Below are 13548 nucleotides of genomic sequence, written 5' to 3'. Positions count from 1 at the left end.
ATATATTTGAAATATATTTTTAAAATATTCTTCCCAAATATTTTGACATATATTTGAAATGCTACATTCAATATATTAAAAAAAAAAATAAAAAAAAAAAAAATATATATATATATATACTGTATGTTGAAATGCGTCTAGCATAAAATATATGACAAGTATTTTTAAAAATACATTTCAAATATACTGTATGCCTTTAAAAAAAAAAAAAAAAAATATATATATATATATATATATACTGTATGTTGAAATGCGTCTAGCATAAAATATATGACAAGTATTTTTAAAAATACATTTCAAATATACTGTATGCCTTTAAAAAAAAAAAATATATATATATATACTGTATGTTGAAATGCGTCTAGCATAATATATATGACAAGTATTTTTAAAAATACATTTCAAATATACTGTATGCCTTTAAAAAAAAATAAAATAAAAAATAAATATATATATACACTATGTTAAAATGCGTCTAGCATAAAATATATGACAAGTATTTTTAAAAATACATTTAAAATATACTGTATGCCTTTAAAAATACAAATCTACATTTTTGGAATGCATTTACAAATATATGTAAAAATATATGTTAAAATTAATTTTTTATATGTTAAAAAAAATCTGAAGAATATATTTAAAAAATATATATTTTTTAAATAAATTTTTACTAATATTTTCATATCAGTAAGATGCAGAGAAGAACAAAAAAAACAAAATAAGAACAACTTTCTCTTATTTTAATTGATCATTTATTATTTATTATAATCTAACTATACATTTAAATATTAAAGATTTTTTTTGAGCACTAAACTACAAAATTTAAAATATTATGCCTTCAGCACTATGGCCAAATCAGAATATACCACTTTTTATTATTCATTTTAAAAAGTATTATATATAATAATATATGCTGTAATATTTTTGCAGGCTATATACAGGATTCAGATTTTAAATACAAAAAAATGAAAATCTACCTACATAAGATTATTAATACTTATCATCTCTTTTGGCCACCAAAAATATTCAGCATTTCACAGTGTTAGGTGCATCCAATCAAGCATTGGCGCTGTCACATGGGAGGAAGGGGATGATCAGGGGCGGACTGACAACTCATGGGGCCCCCGGGCAATAGGGGATCATGGGACTCCTGTGTCCTTGCCCACACTCAAACCACACCCAAAAAAGCCTATGAAAGGTACCAGGGACATCTCATGGGGCCCCTACTGACTCCGGGCCCTTTGGCAGTGCCCAAGTTCCCCAATGGTCAGTCTGCCCCTGTGGATGATGCATGAGTCAAGAACAAAACTTGCAAATTACCACCTGATAGTCAACACATAAATTCATTGGATAAGAACAGCAGGTTTACAAAAGAAGATGCACAAAACAAGAAAGTATTATATTTATAGAGGGTTATGTGTGAAGGACTAAACTGTTGTGATGGCCTGGATGTCCAACACAAAGGAACCCTTGAAACCCTTCCGGTCTCGGTAACCCCTGCTAAAACTGACTATATTTACAACTCATGATACATTAATGTGGAAGAATGCTCCTTACACTTGTGCTCATTGGGAAGAATTCCCTCTTACAGATAGCTAAAAGGATCAATGTTGTCTGTGGGAATTTATGAGAGATGCAGAAATCTCATATAGCTCTAACAAGGAAGCCCCAACAACCACTGGAAGAATCCTAGGGTTCCATGGAATCCCGGTTGAGAGATCCTGGCCTAGAAACACAACAAACAGCAGGGCCAGTGGTGCAATGGATAATGCATCTAACTACTGATCAGAAGATTGTAGGTTTGACTCCTACCTTATCATATAGTGGATAGTACTCTGCGTTGTGGACGCAGCAACCCTGGATCACAGCACTTTTTTAGTTCCGAAATGAGCAGGGCAGGGTTAGGAAATGACAAAAAATCTACAACTTTCCAGTTGTCGTCAAAACAGGAATATTGAGAAATATTTTGATCACTTGAAGACCGGACTGTTTCTCCCCCTTCCTGCCTAGATCATTTTGCAGTTTTCAGGGCTGTTATACTTTAAATGACAATTTTGTTTTATTTTTTGAGATAGAGAGAACTTTCATTTGGTGGTTTTTAATTGCCACTTTTTTATTGGTACATAAACGAAAAAATTACTGACAATTTTGAAAAAAAAAGAATGGCGATACAACATGAGAGTTTTTCGCAGCCTAACTACATAGAGAGGCCCAAAATCCAAGGAGCAATTTCAGGTGTTTTAGGGGCATAAATTACACATTTAATTTCCTGACTACCTGTCACAGTTTTGGAGGCTCTGGAGCATGAGGGCAGTGGAAACATCCATAAAATGACCCCATTTAGGAAAGACAATATAAAAGTGTGGAACAATGCTCCTCCCTTGAAACCCTTCCAGTCTCGGTAACCCCTGCTAAAAAATTACTATATTTACAACTCATGATACATTAGTGTGGAAGAATGCTCCTTACACTTGTGCTCCTTGGGAAGAATTCCCTTTTACAGATAGCTAAAAGGATCAATGTTGTCTGTGGGAACTTATCTGAGAGGCAGAAATCTCTTATAGCCCTAACAAGGAAGCCCTAACAACCACTGGAAGAAGCCTAGGGTTCCATGGAATCCTGGTTGAGAGATCCTGGCCTAGGAGCTCAACCAACAGCAGGGCCAGTGGCGCAATGGATAACGCGTCTGACTACGGATCAGAAGATTGTAGGTTCGACTCCTACCTGGCTCAGCTGCCGTGATCGTATAGTGGTTAGTACTCTGTGTTGTGGCCGCAGCAACCCCGGTTCGAATCCGGGTCACGGCACTTTTTTAGTTTGGGAAAGAGAATAGGAATTGTCAGGAAATCTACAATCTTCCTATTTTGACTAAAACAGGTAATAGCGCGGAAATCTCTTAATGAGGGTATTTGTCAAAGTGACATCTTATAAAAAGAATAAGGCGTGGAACTGAGACATCTATGAAAAAAAAAACATTCTGGTGCTCAAGGGATTTAGGGAGGAAAAGGCCTTGAGACTTAAGTGGTTCATGTAAAAGTTGAAATCGTGTGTCAAAGGGAAGTTTTTCTATGTTATCAGTATGGACATATTTTACATCATTGCCAAAAGTAGTTTAGACACAAATGCCCATACACAGAAGCCACTATAAAGAAGATACTCGGACCTGACTGACGCTACACAGCACAGCCATTGTACAGTACTAGTAAACATGTAGCACCACCATGTGTGGCTATCCCTATGTTTTACATTTTTTACAATATATATATATATACAGGAACAAGATTTTAAAAATATTTAGAAAAAGAAAATCTGCCTCCAAATGAAGACAATCAATACCTCTCCAATCAAATGTCCGATCAGTTATAAACAATCTCCTTGAACTGACTGAAGCTACTATTAAATGAGAAACACCACCATTTGTGCCCCCCCCCCATTTACTAAAATGTTTGCAATCTATATACAGGAATAAGATTTTTAAAACATTAAAAAAATGTAAATCTCTCTGCATAAGAAGACTAGTTCCATGAACACTAGTGTTTTTTTAAGCTAAAAAAAGTTGGATAAATAAACACTGATAATAGCATTTTTAATCACTTCCATTCTGGACACTTTTACCCCCTTCCTGTCCAGACCAATTTTCAGCTTTCAGCGCTATCACACATTGAATGACAATTGCGCGGTCATGCAACACTACCCATATTCATTTTTTAGCATTTTTTTTGAGACAGATAAAACTTTATTTTGGTGGTATTTATTCACCATTGGAATTTTTATTTTTTTTTGCTATATAAATTAAAAAGTCCAAAAATTTTGAAAAAAGTGCAAATAAATAATCTTTCTTCATAATTCTTGGCCAAAATGTATTCAGCTATCTTTTTAGTAAAAAAAATAACCCAAATTAGTTTCTAACCAAAAATTATAATTTTGAAAAAAAATGTTTTACATTTTTATTTATTTTTTTATATTATTATTTGTTTTTTTTTTGTTTTTTTTTTAACATACTGTCACCCTAGCAGTACAGTATTACCATAGTGACACTGTACTACTTGTGGGGGGTGATGAAGATTTTTTTTTTTTACACTGATTGCTTTTACACCCATAAAGGCTGTGAAAGCGATCATTTCTCCTTCTCTCTGGCTGCATTCTTGCAGCCATTGAGAAATACTGTGAGAGCATGAGATGCCCCTGGTACCTTTTTCATAGGCTTTTTTGAGTTTGGGCAAGGAAACAGGGGCCTCATGATCCCCTATTGCCCGGGGATCCCATGAGTTGTCAGTCCGCCCCTGGCCCTGTACCATGTGATCTCTGTGATCATTCACAGATTTCACACATAGTAAGCATTGATGTCAGAAGTGACATCTTGCTTATTACTATTCATGTGCTCACTGATTGGCCAATCAGTGATCACATGATCGGGACCTCATCCAGGGAGTGCACACAGGCTAAAATGGCGGGCACCATTTATGAACTGCAACCCATCCCTGCACTGCTCCTGTCCGGCCGTTTATATACATGAGCCGGACGGGAAGTGGTTAGGAGTGTTTAGGAGCGTTAGCATTTTATTAGCGTTTTTACAGTACATGTAGAGGAAAAGAAAAGCTACAAAACAACTGTTAGGATTTTAGCGTTTAGTGTTTAGGAGCGTTTAGCATTTTTTTATGCTGAAAAAATGCTCCCAAAAACTCTACAAAAACAATTTTTTTTCTGCTCCTAGGCACTGAAGCTCAAAAAAATGCTAATAGCCTAAAGTAGTGTGCATGGACACAGGAGAACACTATTTAGCTTCTAGCAGCAGAAAAAAAATGCTTCTAGGAGATTAACAAAAAGGCTAGTGTGCATGGAGCCTTAAGAGCATCCGCATTGTATTAGCATTTTTTGGGTTTTTACAGTACATGTGAAAAAAAAAACCTAGAAAAAAAGCAGTTATAGGAGTCTTATACTATCGTTTAGGAGCTTTCAGCATTTTTTCTGCCAGAAAAACGCTCCCAAAAACTCTACAAAAACTATTTTTTTTCTGCTCCTAGACTTTGAAGTTCAAAAAAAATGCTAATAGTCTAACGCAGTGTGCATGGCATGAACATATTGGATAACACTATTTAGCTTCTAGGAGCAGAAAAAAATGCTAATAACAGCTTCTAGGAGCTTAAAGAAATGCTAGTGTGCATGGAGCCTTAGGAGCATTTAGGAGCATCAGCATTTTCTTAGCATTTTTAGGGTTTTTGCAGAATGTAGAAAAAAAAAGCTAATAAAAAGCAGTTGTAGCAGAGTTTTACTAGCATTGAGGAGCGTTCAGCATATATTTGGGTCCTGGGTTGCTCCTGGTGCATGATAATGCCGGGCCTCATGTGGCGAGAGTATGCAGGCAGTTCCTGGAGGATGAAGGAATTGATACCATTGAATGGCCCCCACGCTCACCTGACCTAAATCCAATAGAACACCTCTGGGGTATCATGTTTCTGTCCATCCGATGCCGCCAGGTTGCACCTCAGACTGTCCAGGAGCTCAGTGATGCCCTGGTCCAGATCTGGGAGGAAATCCCCCAGGACACCATCCGTGGTCTCACTAGGGGCATTCCCCAACAATGTCAGACATGCATACAAGCACGTGGGGGCCATACAAACTACTGAGTATCATTCTGAGTTGCTGCAATTACATTTCAGCAAAATGGACTAGCCTGCTGCATCAATTTTTCACTTTGATTTTTGGGGGAGTCATTGAATTCAGTCCTCTGATGGAAATTAAAATCAACCTATAAATGATGGGACATCCCCACGTTCCTAACATTACCCCGTCCATATCAGTATAGATATCCAGCATGAGATTTTTTCCCCCCATTGAGATCTGATGGGTTTTCAAAGTATCATTATGAGTTGCTGCAATGAAATTTCAGCAAAATGGACTAGCCTGCTGCATCATTTTTTCACTTTGATTTTCGGGGCGTCTTTGAATTCAGTCCTCTGTAGGTTGATAATTTTCATTTCCATCAAACAATGGGTCATCCTTACGTACCTAACACATTACCCAGTCCATATCGGTATCAGGGGCGGACTGACAACTTATGGGGCCCCCGGGCAATAGAGGATCATGGGCCCCTGTGTCCTTGCCCAAACTCAAAAAAGCCTATGAAAAAGGTACCAGGGGCATCTCATGGGGCCCCCTACTGACCCCGGGCCCTCGGGCAGTGCCCTAGTTTCCAAATGGTCAGTCCGCCCCTGATCAGTCTAGATATCCAGCATGAGATTTTTCCCCCCATTGAGATCTGATGTGTTTTCAAAGTATCATTTTGAGTTGCTGCAATGAAATTTCAGCAAAATGGACTCGCCTACTGCATCATTTTTTCACTCTGATTTTCGGGGTGTCTTTGAATTCAGTCCTCTGTAGGTTGATAATTATCATTTCCATCAAACGATAGGGCATCCTTACATTCCTAACACATTACCCAGTCAATATCAGTATAGATATCCAGCATGAGATTTTTCCCCATTGAGATCTGATGTGTTTTCAAAGTGTCTCTTTCATTTTTTGAGCTGTTTACTGTATTTAGCATCTAGGCCGGGTGTCGGCAACCCGCGGCTCCAGAGCCGCATGCGGCTCTTTTTCACCTTGGCTGCGGCTCCGGAGCACACTGCCCACCAGGTGACAGGCAATAGGGCAGCAATGGGCAAACTACGGCCCGGCAGACCTTTTAATCCGGCCCGCGGAGCTAGGCTCCCGCTAGGCTCCTCTCACAGTCCGCCCTGAAGACCGGTGTAGCATGAAAATCTGTCTCCTATGAGGATCTGTCCCCCTCGACGTATCTGCGCATGTGCCGGAGATCGCCGATCAGCTGCTAATGCCTGAAACTGGCACATGCGCAGATACGTCGAGGGGGACAGCACCTCATAGGAGACAGATTTTCATGCTACACCGGAACGGCGCGGGAACACGGCGAGAGGAACGCGAGGAGCAAAGGTAAGTGAATTGACACAGGGGGGACTTGGGGACTTAATATGGGGGATGAATTAATATGGGGAATGAATTACTATAGGGGGCATGAATTACTATACGGGGGATGAATTACTATATGGGGGATGAATTACTATGGGGGATGAATTACTATATGGGGGATGAATTACTATAGGGGGGGATGAATTACTATAGGGGGGGATGAATTACTATGGGGGATGAATTACTATATGGGGGATTAATTACTATGGGGGATGAATTACTATATGGGGGATGAATTACTATGGGGGATGAATTACTATATGGGGGATGAATTACTATGGGGGATGAATTACTATATGGGGGATGAATTACTATGGGGGATGAATTACTATATGGGGGATGAATTACTATATGGGGGATGTATTTTCAGTTTTAAAAATGTTTCTCTCAAAATAAATTTCAATCGTGGTTTTGGCGAGATTTGGCTCAGTTGAAAAAAAAGGTTGCCCACCACTGACCTAAGGCTATGATTGTGATTATGACGATACACTGTGGCCCTGATTAACCCTTTGCTTACTGGGCCCTTAAACCCCCTTCATGACCAGAGCGCTTTTTGCAATATATGCAGTGTCGGATTTGTTTTAAATGTTGCAATGGTTTTGCGGCTCCCAGTCTTTTTTTCCCTCTCGGAAACGGGTCCAAGTGGCTCTTTATGTCTTAAAGGTTGCAGACCCCTGATCTAGGAGCTTAAACAAATGCTAGTGTGCATGGAGCCTTAATCCTAACCTCTCTATTGATCACTGACACCAGATTCCACTATCTTTAATAGCTATGCCGGGCAAAAATCTTGAAGCAACATGAGTTTGCCCAGGGATGGGGACTTTCTTTTCTCCACAATGTGACATTGTTAGATGAAGCCAACCACACATTGGCACTGTCCTAAGGGGACAATGCAGGGGTCAAGATTAAAACATGCAACTACAATGGCACAAATTCAATGGATAAAAACAGAACGTTTACGCAAGATGTGGAGAACAACAAATTAACATATTTAGACAGTATTACATGTAAAAGACAGGAAAGAGTGTTACATATCAGTGACCTGAAGACAAAGACAACGACAGCAGCAGAGCTGGTGGTGCAATGGATAATGCATCTGACTATGGAGCAGAAGCTTGTAGGTTCAACTCCTACCGGCCTCATTGACTGTGCTATGGTTAGTAATATTGTTTCTGTGGCATCTATAGCTCAAATGTGGGTCATGCTATCATTATGTATTGGGGAAAAAGTAGGACAGGTTCAGGAAATTAAAATGTTTTACAAACCAGGAATAAAGGGGAAAAAGTTTGCAAAAATATTTGTTAAGGAGACACCTGTCTAAGGGGGGCAATTCCTCTCAAATGGGAGATATCCTTTCACTTCCTATTTTGTTCCAGGACAGGGAGTAAAGGGAAAACTCCACAATAGGAGGCCAACAGGAAAAAAAAACTTTTTTTTTTTTTTTTTTCTCATATACACACGTTACCACTCAAGCTACGTTCAAAACAAAAATGTAGGCCAAATACAATAATATACAACTATTTAATAAGAAACTGGTTATGTTAAATGTGTGCATTACTGAATATATTATAGTTTTTATAAGGGTTGTACAATTTTTAATTTGGAATGCAAACCTTTTTTGTAATTTATTTACAACAAAATGTTTTGTGCTAACAAACAATATCCAGGCAAAAAATCAACATAAACGTTTGGAGCAAAATAAATAAAGAAGAAAATGCTAATTCTGGAACCCCATGAAAATAATGGTAAAAAAAACTTAAAGTGTTACTTTATGTCATTTTTATTTTGATTTGTGTAAACTCTAACAATGGGTTTCTCTTATTTCCTCCATTTGGGTCTGTTAGTGATACTGTTCAAAGTGTTTTGCTATATCTGTATTAAAGTGTTACTAAACCCAGGACCCTGCATTCACTATATCTGGTCTCCCCGGACCCTGCATTCACTATATTTGGTCTCCCCAGACCCTGCATTCACTATATCTGGTCTCCCCGGACCCTGCATTCACTATATCTGGTCTCCTTGGACCCTGAATTCACTATATCTGGTCTCCCACAGTACACAGAACTTGGAAATGCAATTATTTTAGAAAATATAAACTGCAAAATACCTTTTCTCATCAGCAGTTAGAGCAGTCTTGTGATTTCTATCAGTGTCTAGCAGAGCACTGGTTAAAGCTTGTAGGAAGACTTTTCATTCTACCCTGATTGTCCTTTGAGGCTGCATAACCCCTGACCCTCTGTCTGGACAGTGCTGATTGGCCCTTTGCTGATCACATGCACTCTCCAAAGAAAAAAAAAACTGTCTAGCAATACACACTAAACTGAGCATATGCATGTGGCTACTGGGTTCAGTCTGTCTTATCAGCTTGACATTTGAACAAGAGGAGGGGCAGAGAAGACAGGATCAAACAGCCATTTTACACAATGCAGAGGATTAACCCCTTAAGTTCCACAGTGAGTATAACATGCATGCTTTACTGCATATACAGACTGATTTTACGGTTTTGGGCTTAGTAACACTTTAAATTGGTTGTAAAGGCTGAAGGTATTTTACTCTTGACTTTAATGCATTCTCTGCATTAAGGCAAAAACCTTCTATGTGCAGCTCCTCCCCAACCACCAAATGCAGTGATGTGAGGGTGGGGGGGGGGGGTGAGCCACAGTTTCAATAGAAACACAAAGTGTGGCTTGGGATGGAGCCAGCACGAGTGCCTCTATTTGGGGGAACTCAGAAGGTAGGAGGAGCCTGGACCACTACCAGGGGACCCCAGAAGAGGACTGGGCTGCTCTGCTCAAAACCATTGCACAGAGAAGGTAGGAATACTTTTTTTAACCTTTACAATCACTGTAAGTGGTTATTACCATTTGTTCAGAAAAAAACAATCCCCTCCGGGCAGGCCCGGACTGGGACAAAAAATATAGACCCGTGCATTTTCAAATGAGCAGCTCTGAGCCCGGGGGCCCTTCCCTTGCAGCCTGGTGGCAGAAGGCCAGGGCCCAGTAGCAAATGCAAACCTTGCAACCCTGGCAGTTCCACCATTGGTGTCAGTAGTTTTTTTATTTTTTTTACCATTTTATTTATATACTTTTTTATACAATTTTAGTTTTTATTATTTGGTGAGATATCAGGGGTCTAAACAGACCTCTGATGTTCCACCTTTGAGACAGAGATTGAGGACACAGCCTTCAATCTCCATCTCAGCCTCAGCATCACAGAATGAATGGACAGGAATGGCTCTGTACAGAGCTTCCCATTAATTCATAAACTGAAGTATAGTAAACAGTTAACTATGTCTCAGTTATGAATGGACAAAGTCAGTGACCGGTATCAATCAGCGACTGTCCATTCAAACAAGGAAGGGGCCGGTAAATGACATATTTCTGGTGCCTTCTCTGCTCTCCATCCTGACAGATTTCCCGCAGCAGCCAGTGGTAGAGGGGAGGGGGACCCTGGTATCACTGTGGGAGAGGAGTGGGGTCCAGGAGAGAGCACAAGGGGACCAGAAAAGAGGACAGGGGCTCAGAAGCAGCAGAAAGAAGACGGATTGAAGCAGGAGCTGACTGGCAACGCTTGGCCCGGGGGCAAGTACAACCCAAAGGTCCATGGTGTAATTTTTAATAACATTAAATTACAATATGGTTTGTGCAGCTTTTGTAAATGCTGTATTATTTTTTTTTTAATTTGCTATATTTTTTACCCTTGAATAAAAAAGAATATATTTTTACTGCATTTTTTCTAATTTTTCACTTTTTATTTCCAAAAAACACAAAAAAATAAAAATATATTTATCCAAGTATGCTGCCAAAACCCCCCCCAAATGCAAACCCTATATGTGCCTAAATGTAAAATAGGGTGGAATACGAAGGCTAAAAGGTATAAGTCGTGGATATCATGGGATGTCTGGGATTCAAGGGGATTTAGGGAAGAAAAGGCTTAAGACTCAAGTGTTACTGTAAAAGTTACAATTGTGTGTGTTAAAGGGAAGCTTCTCTATATTATCAGTCAGAAAACATTTTAAAGCATTGTCATGACATTTACTAGTAGTTTGGACGCCATCAAATGCCTATACACATAAGCCAGTATAGAAAATCTACTTGAACTGACTCCAGTCTTTGCTCTCTTTAATATCTAGGGGCGTCAAATCTTGGAGCACAGTCACGCTTACCTGGGGCTGGTTACTTTCTCTTCCTCCCCAATGTGACAGTGCTTGGTCCAGCCAACATTGCATTGTCGCTGTCCCATGGAAGCCAGGGGAAGATGCATGGGTCAAGATCAGGGGCGGACTGACAACTCATGGGGCCCCCGGGCAATAGGGAATCATGGGGCCCCTGTGTCCTTGCCCAAACTCAAAAAAGCCTATAAAAAAGGTACCAGGGGCATCTCATGGGGCCCCCTACTGACCCCGGGCCCTCGGGCAGTGCCCGAGTTTCCAAATGGTCAGTCCGCCCCTGGTCAAGATCAAAACATGCAAACCACAGCCTTTCAGTCAACATATAAATTCAGTGGATAAGAACAGCAAGTTCATAAAAAACTACCACATTTAAACAATGCATTACATGTCAAGGACTTGACTATCATGGGCCATTGCATGACACCCTGGATCCCAGCACTTTTTTAGTTCTGGAGAGAGCAGGGCAGGGTTAGGAAATGACAAAAAATCTACAACTTTCCAGTTGTCGTCAAAACAGGAATAATGGAGAAATCTTTTGATCACTCGAAGACCGGACTGTTTCTCCCCCTTCCTGCCTAGATCATTTTGCAGTTTTCAGGGCTGTTATACTTTAAATGACAATTTTGTTTCATTTTTTGAGATAGAGAGAGCTTTCATTTGGTGGGTTTTAATTGCTGCTTTTTTATTGGTACATAAACGAAAAAATTACTGACAATTTTGAAAAAAAAAATGAATGGCAATACAACTTGAGAGTTTTTCGCAGCCTAACCACATAGAGAGGCCCAAAATCCAAGGAGCAATTTCAGGTGTTTTAGGGGCATAAATTACACATCTAATTTCCTGAATACCTGTCACAGTTTTGGAGGCTCTGGAGTATGAGGGCAGTGGAAACATCCATAAAATGACCCCATTTACGAAAGACAATATAAAAGTGTGGAACAATGCTCCTCCCTTGAAACCCTTCCAGTCTCGGTAACCCCTGCTAAAAAATGACTATATTTACAACTCATGATACATTAGTGTGGAAGAATGCTCCTTACACTTGTGCTCATTGGGAAGAATTCCCTCTTACAGATAGCTAAAAGGATCAATGTTGTCTGTGGGAACTTATCTGAGAGCAGAAATGTCTTATAGCCCTAACAAAGAAGCCCTAACAACCACTGGAAGAAGCCTAGGGTTCCATAGAATCCCGGTTGAGAGATCCTGACCTAGGAGCTCAACCAACAGCAGGGCCAGTGGCGCAATGGATAACGCGTCTGACTACGGATCAGAAGATTGTAGGTTCGACTCCTACCTGGCTCGTCACATGGGCCGTGATCTGTGGTGGTTAGTGGTTAGTACTCTGCGTTGTGGCCGCAGCAACCCCGGTTCGAATCCGGGTCACGGCATCCTTTTATATTGGAGGGCAGGGTTGAGAAATGAGAGAAAATTTCCCCTGTTTTGGTGACATCTGGAAAATATTTGATTTTTTCTCATTTCTCAGCCCTGCCCATTCTCCTTTGACCTCAACAAGGCATTTTTGTCCACACAACTGCCACTCACTGGATATTTTCCCATTTTTCGGACCATTCTCTGTAAACCGTAGAGATGGTTGTGTGTTACAAGACATTGATATGCTCTGTTTTCCACAGTGGACTAATTTGTATTGTGGTACCTATAGCAATTGCAAATTGATGAGACATGAGAGATGTTGTATGTATGTATGTATGTATGGTTGTTTGTATTTTCTTTATTGTTTTTGCTCTTTTTTATGTACAATTTAGGAGAAATTAAACATAACTTAAAAAAAAGAAACTTTTTTACCCTCCCCCTTGTGACATTGTTAGGTGCATGGGAGGAAGGGGAACCGCACTGAGCATTTCTCTTCAGAAGCCAAATGGAGTGGTGGGGAAACAAAGGTTGGATGAGTACAATCCATCTTAGGACCAACAATAAATAAGCCCCTACACCCAAAAACAACAATGTAATATATTGTCTATAGAAGGGGTGTCTGCTTTAAACTGGCCAATTATGGGCTGAAATTCATTCCATGGATGGCCCTGTCGGTACCACCTGGTTAAACAAAAGACAATCATTTTTTTTAATCAAAGGTGCTGGGCACAAAAATCTCAGCTTTAGTCTTTTTTTTGGTTTTTTTTTTACTTCTTTATTTTCACCTATGAAGGAAAATTGTTGTTGTTACCCTAGGCCAGGGGTAGGCAACCTGCGGCTCTCCAGCTTTTGCAGGACTACAAGTTCCATCATGCCTCTGCCAGTCATAGCTATAACTGTCAGTTTTGTAATGTTGCAATGCCTCATGGGAAATGTAGTTCCACAACAGCTAGAGAGCCGCAGGTTGCCTACCCCTGCCCTAGGCTAACAAACACCTCTGCTCTCCTCATCTACATAAC

The 13548-nt window shown here is 39.8% G+C and overlaps 1 protein-coding gene and 3 non-coding genes across 4 annotated transcripts in view; 3 read left to right on the top strand and 1 right to left on the bottom strand.

Annotated features, from left to right (window-relative positions):
• Positions 1–13548, bottom strand: part of P2RY11 (purinergic receptor P2Y11) — an 82489-nt gene that overhangs the window by 54082 nt on the left and 14859 nt on the right. The gene's annotated exons all lie outside the window — the stretch shown is intronic.
• Positions 2660–2732, top strand: TRNAR-ACG (transfer RNA arginine (anticodon ACG)). The gene has a single exon. It is a non-coding gene; the product is annotated as a tRNA-Arg (tRNA).
• On the top strand, positions 2736–2807 carry TRNAH-GUG (transfer RNA histidin (anticodon GUG)). The gene has a single exon. It is a non-coding gene; the product is annotated as a tRNA-His (tRNA).
• TRNAR-ACG (transfer RNA arginine (anticodon ACG)) lies at positions 12388–12460 on the top strand. The gene has a single exon. It is a non-coding gene; the product is annotated as a tRNA-Arg (tRNA).

Source organism: Staurois parvus, unplaced genomic scaffold (genome assembly GCF_062004578.1).
Source record: "Staurois parvus isolate SC_StPar_1 unplaced genomic scaffold, SC_StPar_1.0 ptg000732l, whole genome shotgun sequence".
In the NCBI taxonomy this organism is placed as follows: Eukaryota; Metazoa; Chordata; class Amphibia; order Anura; family Ranidae; genus Staurois; species Staurois parvus.
Note: the sequence above shows the minus strand (reverse complement) of the source record. Positions and strands in the feature narration are given on the sequence as shown.